Source organism: Physeter macrocephalus, chromosome 13 (genome assembly GCF_002837175.3).
Source record: "Physeter macrocephalus isolate SW-GA chromosome 13, ASM283717v5, whole genome shotgun sequence".
Lineage (NCBI taxonomy): Eukaryota > Metazoa > Chordata > Mammalia > Artiodactyla > Physeteridae > Physeter > Physeter macrocephalus.
In genome coordinates this window covers 58,600,176-58,610,948 of record NC_041226.1, presented here as the reverse complement: position 1 = coordinate 58,610,948, position 10,773 = coordinate 58,600,176, and the positions used below count along the sequence as shown (strand labels likewise).

At 33.7% G+C, this 10,773-nt stretch overlaps 1 non-coding gene across 1 annotated transcript; it reads right to left on the bottom strand.

Moving 5' to 3' along the window:
- Nucleotides 1-10,317: 10,317 nt before the first annotated feature.
- Nucleotides 10,318-10,424, bottom strand: LOC112064793 (U6 spliceosomal RNA). The gene has a single exon (XR_002891664.1). It is a non-coding gene; the product is annotated as a U6 spliceosomal RNA (small nuclear RNA).
- Between the last annotated feature and the right edge of the window lie 349 nt (nucleotides 10,425-10,773).

Sequence of the window (10,773 nt, the reverse complement as noted above, 5' to 3'; positions counted from 1 at the left end):
AAAGCATAGATCTCTCTAGCTGGCATCTTAGCTGAGCCTTCAACAAGCTATCACACCATTCTATCAGGCCATTTGCCTCTTTGTTTTGGGGGAACATAGTAAGGTCAGTGAATTCTGTGGTCAAGAGCCCACTGTCTTACTGACTTTGAAATATAATCAGTGACTTATATGTTGCATAAAATATCCATACATCAGGCATTCTGTAAATAATAATGATACTGATAGAAACATTTCAAATAAGGAAGAAAAATTCTGTATCTGGAATATGCATTGATTTCTATAAGAATATATTGTTTTCACTTCCAATGTGGAAGTGGTTAATTTAATAAACCTGACACTAGGAAGCTGTATGGTATCGCCAAAGGACTGTGCTAAATTGAGTGCTTAGTGTTTGTCTGTGATGCTGGTGGGGTTGACAGATTTAACACATCAAAATGTAGAATACCCAGTCAGATTTGAATTGCAGACGTACACTATATATTTTTTAGTATAAATATGTCCAGTGCAATATCTGGAATATACTTATACTAAAAAAAACTGTTGTTTATCTAAAATTCAAATGTAAATCACCCTCCTATATTTATGTGGCAACTCTAGCTGCTATATGATTGGATATTCTAAAGTGCCTATAGTAAGATCAGCACTGGTGGCAGAGTACTGGCCATTAATAGAGCAATGGAAACCATTAATAGTGCCTATCACTGCCAAAATGGGCACTTTATTAATGAGGCCCATGGGATAAATACTGGAGTCGCATATGAGAGAGGCTAGTTGTCATCTCTGGGGCAGGTCATCCTGAGACTGGTGACATAATTTGTGGGCCTAGTACAAAATGAAAACTTAGAACCCCTATTCAAAAATTCCTATGAATTTCAAGATAGTACCAGAAGAGCATTAAACCAAGTGCAGACCCTTCTGAATGCAGGGCAGGTGTGGCTATATGGATATCACATCCATGAAGAGCTTGGCCCTGTTCCTGTCCACATGGTTTTTGAGATTTTCTGTTAGAGTGAATGTTCTCTGTTGGCATTGATGTTAGACGAAATGGTATGTACACTTTATACCCACTCCCATATGTCCATCCACCTAACTCTTCCCCAGAACTTTTTTGATCTAATCTCTCAGTATTTTTCCTCTACTGGCTCCTAAGGAATTACCTTTACTTCATATTCTTACAAGGAACCTCCACTAATTGAACTAATTTACATACGTTGTGTTCCTTGTGACTTAAATGAAACTAATATATACCTGAAGTAGTGAATGAATATAATCACGGGTATAAAAAAGATTCTCTTTTGTGCATATGTTTCTAGCAGGAATATAATAGTCATAGATAAAATGTGAAGTATGAAGGATGCTTTGAAGTTAGATAAAACTAGTGTTCAATTTGACAAGTGTTTTAACAGTCTAAGAATGCATTTTAAGGATTAGGATGAGGGCAACTTATTTGAGTAAAAATATATGAAAATCATTTAAAAATAAAATAGTAAAGTTTTATTAACTGAGAGATATTGAGGGATGAAGGAGTCTTTTATCTTTTCAACAATTGGGAAATCTCACACTACTTTAACTAGAGTAGGCTATGTTCTCTGCAACTGAATGCTAAAGGTCACAACTCTCAAAGAGGGAATGTAAAATAAAATGCCAATCTTTAGGAAAATGGTTGTAACAGAGAATCTGTTGTCATTAAGTTATACACAAGAAGTATGTGAAGCCAGGGGATATAAGCAAAGGTACATGGAACCTGAGAACAACACTGTATTAGTCAGGGCTCTTCAGAGGAAAAGAACCAATAGGATATATAGAGATGCATAAGAGGAGATTTATTATGGAAGCTGACTCATGTGATTAAGGAGGCTGAGAAATCCCACTATCTGCCCTCTGAAAGCTGCAGAATCAGGAAAGCTGGTGGTATAATTCAGTCCAAGTCCAAAGGGCTGAGAATTTGGGAGGGGGGTGAGCACTAGTGTAAATCCAAAGTATAAGGGAATCCAAATATCCAAGAACTAGGAGCTCCTGTGTCAGTGTGCAGAATAGGGATGTCCGAGCTCAAGAAGTGAGAGGAAACTGGCCCTTCCTCCACCTTTTTGTTCTATCTGGGTCCTCACAGGATTGGGATCACCCACCAATGCCCCCCACCACTGGTGAGTGTGGACCTCTTTACTCAGTCTACTAATTCAAATATTAATCTCCCTCACAGACGCATCCAGAAATAATCTTTTACCAGTTATCCGGGCATCCCTTAGCCCAGTCAAGTTGATCCATAAAAGTAACCATCATACCACCTGAATACAGAAATTATGTAAGAATAGGTATAAGAAACATAACAAGAGTTCATTTTTATAAGCAGAGGAAAATAAAATGTTGCAAGAGCTCATGGCAACAACAGTGCCTTAGATAACAGAAAAGTCAAATTGGATGAAGCCTGCCAGTATCAACCATGAAAATTTTGTGTGTGTTAGAGTCCTGTTTTTGCGCAGGACAGTGAGTAGCATTGTCACTTTAAGCACCGGGAGATCTGTTATAAGTGGACATGACCAAGCTGCTTGATACTCCTCTCACCTTAAAGGTTTTGACTTTATGCTAGCATATACTTTGAAAGGCCCTGAGGTAGTAGGCTGAGGTGAGAGCAAGTAATAGCCAGGAGATAAAGTATGGTGCGTTCCAGGGAATAACCATGGAAAGAAAAAAAGGAACGATGGATTCACAGGTCTCTTAATACAAACTTAACTTTCTGTAAAGTTTACAAATTCATATCTTTACAGTGTGAAATAAATTCCACACAAATCTTCTTCATTTGTTTTGAGATTTCTTACTATACTGATTATTTATTTATGAAATAAAAAGAATGACAGAAAACTAGAACTTTCACATTATTTAGGTTAAAAGATAAACCATTATATTAAACAAATTTTGTGAATCCTCTTTTGGATATCTTTGGTTAGGGATTATTTAGATATATAATTTGGAGAATATGACATGATTTCTAAGTTTGAGTTTGTCAAAGCACCCAACCATATAGAAGAGTGTCTAAAGATTTCTTGCTTAAACATGCAATAAAATTATTAGAGACGTGAAACTCAATGACAACAAATAAAAACATTTTCTGACAGCAAAATAAACGACTAACGTACTTGAAAATGAATACATACTTATTTAATTTGCTCTAGATTTAGCTGTGTTGCATTCAGCAGGAAGCTGTCACCATGCAATGAAGCTGCAGTTCACACAGAAAGCCCAGCTTCTTATAGGCACAGACATCTGTATCCATGCATGGAAACAGATCAGTACTTTCTTCTAATTACTTTCTTGAGAATTTCTGAGTTACTTATTTTCCATCTAAAAAAGAAATATGCATTCATATTTGTTTAAACTTTTGGAATTGCATTATTTGGATTACTCTGAATCATAATTATTATTCCAGGATGTAATAAAATCACTTTAATATTATTTAATTTATTTAATTTTCACTGTTACCCTGCAAGGTAGTTATGAAAATTTTATTATATATATAGACATTTTAACAAACCAACCCAGAAAGATCAAATCACTTGCTTAATATTCAACTTACAAGTTGCAAACCAATAATTCAAAATCAAATTTTAGATTAGGATGTTATGCTAAAATATTTTGCTATAAATATCATTCCTTGGAGAAAAATTAATCTGTGCTTAAATGTGACTAAAATTAACTTAATATTGGTTAAAATAAATTGATTAGATACGTTAATGAAATAATAATCTAAATATTTAGGTCTCACCAATGCCATGATGATTTATATTTTTTTCCTTTTTTCACATAATAGAATAGAAGGTCTAGGAAAAATTAGACCAATGAAGACGACAGAAGAGTGGGGGAAATCACAACTTATCTGTACCTTGTCCATAAGATAAAGATTTCCATTAGCTACCCAAAATTACCTTGAAAATGTGATTATGCCCTACTTGACTAAACAGAAGAGTGGGGCTACATGATGAACAAAGTGAGAGAAATTTGACACTGCACAATCCTGGAGCTTCAAGAAAATCTAATGGGAAAGCCGTTTGATTCTAATTGTTATTTAGGAGGAGGTGAAAAAGGAAATTATTAGCTACACCTTTGTGCCTAAGCTTTCATTTCTTTCAAGTACCCAATTTATCACAAAGATATACTTGCCTTACAAATCTACGTGGTTTTGCATATCCTAAGGTTTTTATTTATTTTTTAAAACTCATTTATTATTTACTTATTTATTTAATTTTACTTTTGACTGCATCGGGCCTTAGTTGCGGCACACAGGATCTTCGTTGAGGTATGTGGGATCTTTTGTTGTGGTGCACTGACTCTTTGTTGCGGCACACGGGCACGTGGGCTCTGTAGTTTGTAACACGCAGGCTCTCTAGTTTAGGTGTGCGAGTTCAGTAGTTGCGGCATGCAGGCTTAGTTGCCCTGTGGCAAGTGGGATCTTAGTTCCCTGACCAAGGATGGAACCGTGTCCCCTGCATTGTAAAGGGGATTCTTTACCACTGGACCACCAGGGAAGTCCCCTTAAGGTTTTTAAATAGAATATCTTTCCCTTACTCCACCCTTTTGAAATCCTCAGACCTTCCTTCGAAGTTCAGATTTTATTCTGAGTCTGAGAAAACTTTTCCAATTCACTCCCAAACCACTAGTGCAATGCTTTCCCCTTCTTGATGTATTTGTAGTATTCTTTACCTATCTCCTATAATGGGCATTGTGGTTGAATGCCTATTATTATTATTATCATCATCATCATATACTTTTTACCCCCATTATCTATCAGCAGTGCAATTCTCAGTTCTGGATAATTATAGCTCCCCATTCCACTTGCCTTTGCCAGTTCTAGGGTGAGTAGGACTACATCACATTGGAGAGAGAAAAGAGAGAAAAAAAATAAAACTTTTGCTTCATCATTGAATTATTGGTTCCATCAATTTTGAAGTCCATTTTACCTCTGTATTATCTCTTTTGCCTTAATGGATTTTCAGTCATATTCAGACCACAGCATCATAAAATGTAAACACTAAATGTTCCATGAACTATTCTTAAAACTTACATGTATAATGTTGATCCATTAACTCACACCATCTCTATGAAATAATAGTTATTTCCATTATTGTGATGAGGAAATCAAGGCCTAGAAAGGTTGTAAACTAGTCCAAAGACACATAACTAAGAAGTGGCAGAGACAGAATTCCAATTCAGCCATTTGGTGCAATATCCAATCTTCCTGAACAATATGACACATTGCTGCCATTACCTCACTTCTTACTGTATACATGTGACTATGCCCCACTTTAGTTCTTTGCATGTAGGGAATTTTGTTATTGGTCTTTATCAGTCTGTGTATCTCCAGCATTCAGCATCATGCTTGGAACATAATCAAATATACTGTTATGGGAAAAATGGGGCCTGTTTCTTCTGCAAATGAAATCACCAAGTGATGATTACTTATAGAATGCTTCAGTGAAACACAAAACCATTACCTAGAGAAACTAATTTTTTGTTTTGTTTTGTTTGTTTCTGTTTGCCCCCTTCACCAGTGGCATCTGGTCTAAACATTCGTCAGCACTTCCCATCATGCTTTGAAAAATCACTTTAGTTTACAGAAAAATAACATTTGAATAGCCTGTTATTACCCCAGCCAATCTGCTTGATAATCTATTATTCAATTCAAAAAGCATTTAGTGTGTGAGAAGTATATGTTGAATACTATGTTATGGAGTCTAAATAAATTTTCTTTTAGTATTGCCTCTTCCTACTATACTGAGGTTATTTTGGAAATCTTGTTTAAGACTGGCCTGAGGCAACATTCCGATGGTGGTCCTTTACTGCAATATCTCAGTATCTCACAAAAATCAGTTATAGCCATGAGCTTTTGAGTTATCCCCCTATAAATAATATAAGAAACATAGTCTTTAAGATTGACTGTTTCAGTGGATTTGATTTTTAAGCTTTGGGAAAAAATATAGAAGAAAAGTGAGTATAAATACTTGTGCGAAAAGAGACAAGTTGATTATTCAAATACATATTTTGCTATAAATGCAATTAATTATAGTTCTAATATTTAGTTGATGATTCATCCTTTTGCTGAAAACTTAAAATGTTTTCTCCCGACTATGAGATCACTATGAATTGAAAACTTAAACTGTTATGAGCATAAATGTTTTCTTTTCCCCATTGAACTCTTACCTCAGGAAATGTAATTCTTTTTAACTGAGGCATTACTTAGTAATTAAAGAAAAGTGGATTCCTAATGCTAATTTCTATAGTAAAAAGTAAATATATGAACACATTAAATTGAAAACTGTACTGATAATGAAAGGCATATTAACATACCTCACATAAAGTAACAGTTTTCTTTCTAAAATATAATACTGAAAAGGAGTCATATTTTTCATTTTATTTTTTCATACAATATTTATCCCATGAGGAAACGGGCTGTTTGCTTTATCTTATTTTTAAAAAATTTTTGTGAGCTTTTTTGATTTCTTTTATCAGAGCTTTGAAGACTTCCTCATAAATATTTTGTACATGTTCTGTTAGATTTATGCCTATTTCATTTTTTGTGAGAATGTGAGTATGCTGTTTTGAATATCAAATTCAACTTATTTGTTGATGACATATAAGAAAGCAATTGACTTTTTAAATATATACTTTTTATCCTGCAATTTTGCTTTAACTTCTTATTAGTTCCAGGGTTTTAGTTGTTGTTGTCATTTATCATTTGGGATCTTCTACATAGACATTTATGTCATCTATGAACAAAGATAGTTTTATTTCTTCTTTCCCAATCTGTGTAGATTTTATTTCCTTTTCTTGTCTAATAGAATTAGCTAGGATATCCAGTATGATATTAAAAACTTGTTGAGGGTGAATATCTTTGCTTTGTTTCTGATCTTCATTAGAAAGCTTCAAGTTTCTTACAATTAAATATGATGTTAGCTATATGTTTTTTTATAGATGTTGTTAACAAATTGAAGAAGTGGCCAGCAACACTGCCAAAGCTCTCCTCTATTCCTAGTTTGATGAGAACTTTTATTATGCATGTGCTTGGATTTTGTCAAATCCTTTTTCTGCATATATTGATATAATCATATGATTTTTCTTCAGTACCCTATTGATGTGATGGACTTCATCAACTGATTTTTGAATTCTGAATCAGAAATGCATAACTGGAAAGAAACCTACTTGACAGTGATGTTAATTCTTTTTATACATTTTTGGACTCAATTTGCTAATATCTTGCTAAAGGTCTTTGCATCTATGTTCATGGAAAATACTGGTCTGTAGTTTTTCTTTCTTGTAATATCTTTGGTTTTGGTATTATCGTAATGTTTTCCCCATAGAATGAATTAGGGAGTATTCCTTCTGTTTCTATATTCTGGAAGAAATCATAGAGAATTGGTATTATTTCTTCCTTAAATATTTGCTAAAATTGTCTTCAGACAGTAAACATACAATTTTATTAGGCTGTAGCTTCTTCCGCTCCCTATGAAATGTAATTTTAAGTGCCATATCACACTGTGGTTGCATTTACATTATAAAATGTTTAATCTACAGTAATTTGCTATTATATATAGTCTTGGCAGGGCCATTTCTTGCCCAGGTATAATACTTGTGATAACAATTTATCTGTGAAATTTAAAAAAAAAAGAAAAGATACACTTTTACAATTAGGGCATTAAAATCTTTATTTTCCTACTGGCATATCCTTTAATGAAAAATAAACAGGTTAACTTAAATTGAACAGTTCTGTAAAGCTTCTTAGATATTTTTTTAATTTGGTAAATCACACTTCCACTGTAGGGAACTCGATCTACTAGTTTGCTCTACACTATGTACACTTCACTAATTCTTATGATGTGTTTTGTTACTAAACCTGTCATGAATATATTACTTACTATTTTTCTTGTTCTTCATCCACGTTTTTCCCCTGAAGTCTTTTGTAAACGAAGGGCAGCCACAACATATTCTAATGTCCTCATTCTATCATTATTTCACTGTATTCATACAGCAATGCCACTTCCATAGTCTATGCTCTATCTGAACTATAATAAATATTTTGAAATTTGCACATTTTCAGGTGTCTCTGCTCATGTCTTAGGAGATAATGAATATCTTTCAAACATTTTACATCTATTAGAAATTCTTCCCAATAAGAGATTAGTACCTATATATTCCTTTGGGCTTTCAACATCATAATTAGTTCTTAAAATTAAATAATAATAACAACAATAACAATAATACAGCATTAATACTATCAAGAATTACAATAATAGCTATTGAATATTAATATATTTTGGAACTGGGTTAGGCCCTTTTACGCATCCTGTTTTATCTAATTATATCGTTAAATCAATGTTACAGATATTATTATCACCCACTTTTTAGAGATGGTGAAATTTAAGTTTGTCTTCATTAAGTATCTTGGTCAGGAGTCATAAAGCAGGTAAATAGTGCAATTGCTTTTTAATTTAGAGATTCTAATTTTAGGACCACCTTCTAATCACCATACTACACAAACATCCATGTTTCTGGACACCTCATTCACAAGTATTTTCTAAGATGTCTTATTACTGCATATTCATTTGTCTAGTAGAAATCAGGAGGCAATTGTTCATTTATTTTCAATATTTTTCTAAAGAGGTATGGAATCTTCAATAGCTATTCTACAATCTGAAGTGAGCCAAAAAGGTCCTTCATGAGCAGAGAAATCTACTTTGTCTGATGGCGTACATCAAAGTTACATCACCACACCACTAACAATGCCATCACCATCACCACCATCACTGCTGCCAGCGCCATTTCTGCCATCATCACCATCACCACACTCTGCTAGTCTGAAAGTTATTTGAAAATGAGGCTCATGGATACTTTATTATCCACACTCTTTGACAAGAAACTCTGAGTATCTAAACTGATGGTTCACAGAGCTATGCTCTTTAATTAAAATCGTTGCATACTTGGTTTTGCTAAGAAGCAAAAAGAAAATAGTGCCTTAAGTAGAAAAAAAGGTATTCCCAAATTTCAAAGGAGAGTTTGATTTTTGTCTTCATTACTACTTGATTCTGAGAAATATTTCAGAAAATTATATTCATTTTTCCTTTGGAGCTTAAGAGAAGCAAAACATGGAGGAAAAATTCTAGAAGAGACAGAGGAATTCTTTATTATAATGGCTAAGCATAACGGGAGTGCATCAATTTGGAAAGAAAAATTGTCCTAATTTCATTAAGACAATTCTATTTAAATGGGTAAGTTGATATAGGTAACAATAATTTATTGCCTCAAAGTTAACATGCACATTTTGAACAAGTGTTATTTTCATAATTAAACCCTTCATTTTATACTTTTAATTCATGATTCCCTTACATAGTAAATGGATATAAATAGATAAATGGTATAATCCAACTATTTGTAATTGTATTGCAGCTCCATTCCTATCCTCCCATGCTCTTTCCAGTGTCTCATCTTCTTTGCTTATTGGTTTCAGGTTGCTGGTCCTGGAATAAACATTGCTGCTTAGGTCACAGGTGGCCATGTGTGACAGAGTTCTGCAGAAAACCTTTCTCCACTGACAGAGGTGTGGAACTTTGGTGACACTAGTGGAGTATAACAACATCTGGTAAAGGTCTGTTGTCAAAGAGAGTACTGGCAACAAAGGTCATGGTGTAGCAATGAGATGAAGAGAAAGAATTGGAATTATTATATTTTTTTAATTGTAGTTGATTAACAATGTTGTGTTAATTTCTGCTTTACAGCAAAGCAATTCACTTATACATCTATATACATTCTTTACAAAATTCTTTACCATTATGGTTTATCACAGGATATTGAATAAAATTCCCTGTGCTATCCAGTAGGACATTGTTGTTTACCCATTCTATATATAATAGTTTACATCTGCTAATCCCAAACTCCCATCCATCCCTCCCCCTCCCACCTCCCCTTTGACAACCACAAATCTATTCTCTATGTCTGTGAGTCTCTTTCTGTTTCATAGTTAGGTTCACTTGTGTCATATTTTAGATTTCACATATATATATGAAATCATATGGTATTTATCTTTCTCTTTCTGACTTACTTCACTTAGTACGATAATCTCTAGGTCCATCCATGTTACTGCAAATGGCATTATTTCATTTTTTCTTATGGCTGAGTAGTATTCCATTGTATATATGTGCCACACCTTCTTTGTCCACTCATCTGTAGACGGCATTTAAGTTGTTTCCATGTCTTGGCTATTGTGAATAGTGCTGCTATGAACATAGGGGTGCATGTATCTTTTTGAATTTAGTTTTGTCTGGATATATGCCCCCAAATATGGAACGCTTCATGAATTTGCATGTCATCCTTGCACAGGGGCCATGCTAATCTTTTCTGTATTATTCCAATTTTAGTATATGTGTGCTGCTGAAGCAAGCATGAGAATTGGAATTATCGGAGTACTTTTTCCGTAGACTCCAGAATAAGCTCATCGAGGTTAAATAGAAAACAGGTGGAAATGAACAGTTTATAATTAATCATTGATATGAATATCAGTGATATCTGGGTCACTCTTGGTGATATTCTATAACTAATAAAACAATTAATTAATTACAATTTGGAAAATATTATAAGCAAGGTGATTATAGTAGATAATAGATATTCATTAAACATTAGGTCTCCCACTTTCCCATTTTATACTGAAAAATAATAGCTACAATAACATCATCAACTACAAAATTACAAAATACCATGTTTGTCACTAGAAGTTTATTCATAGAAACATGT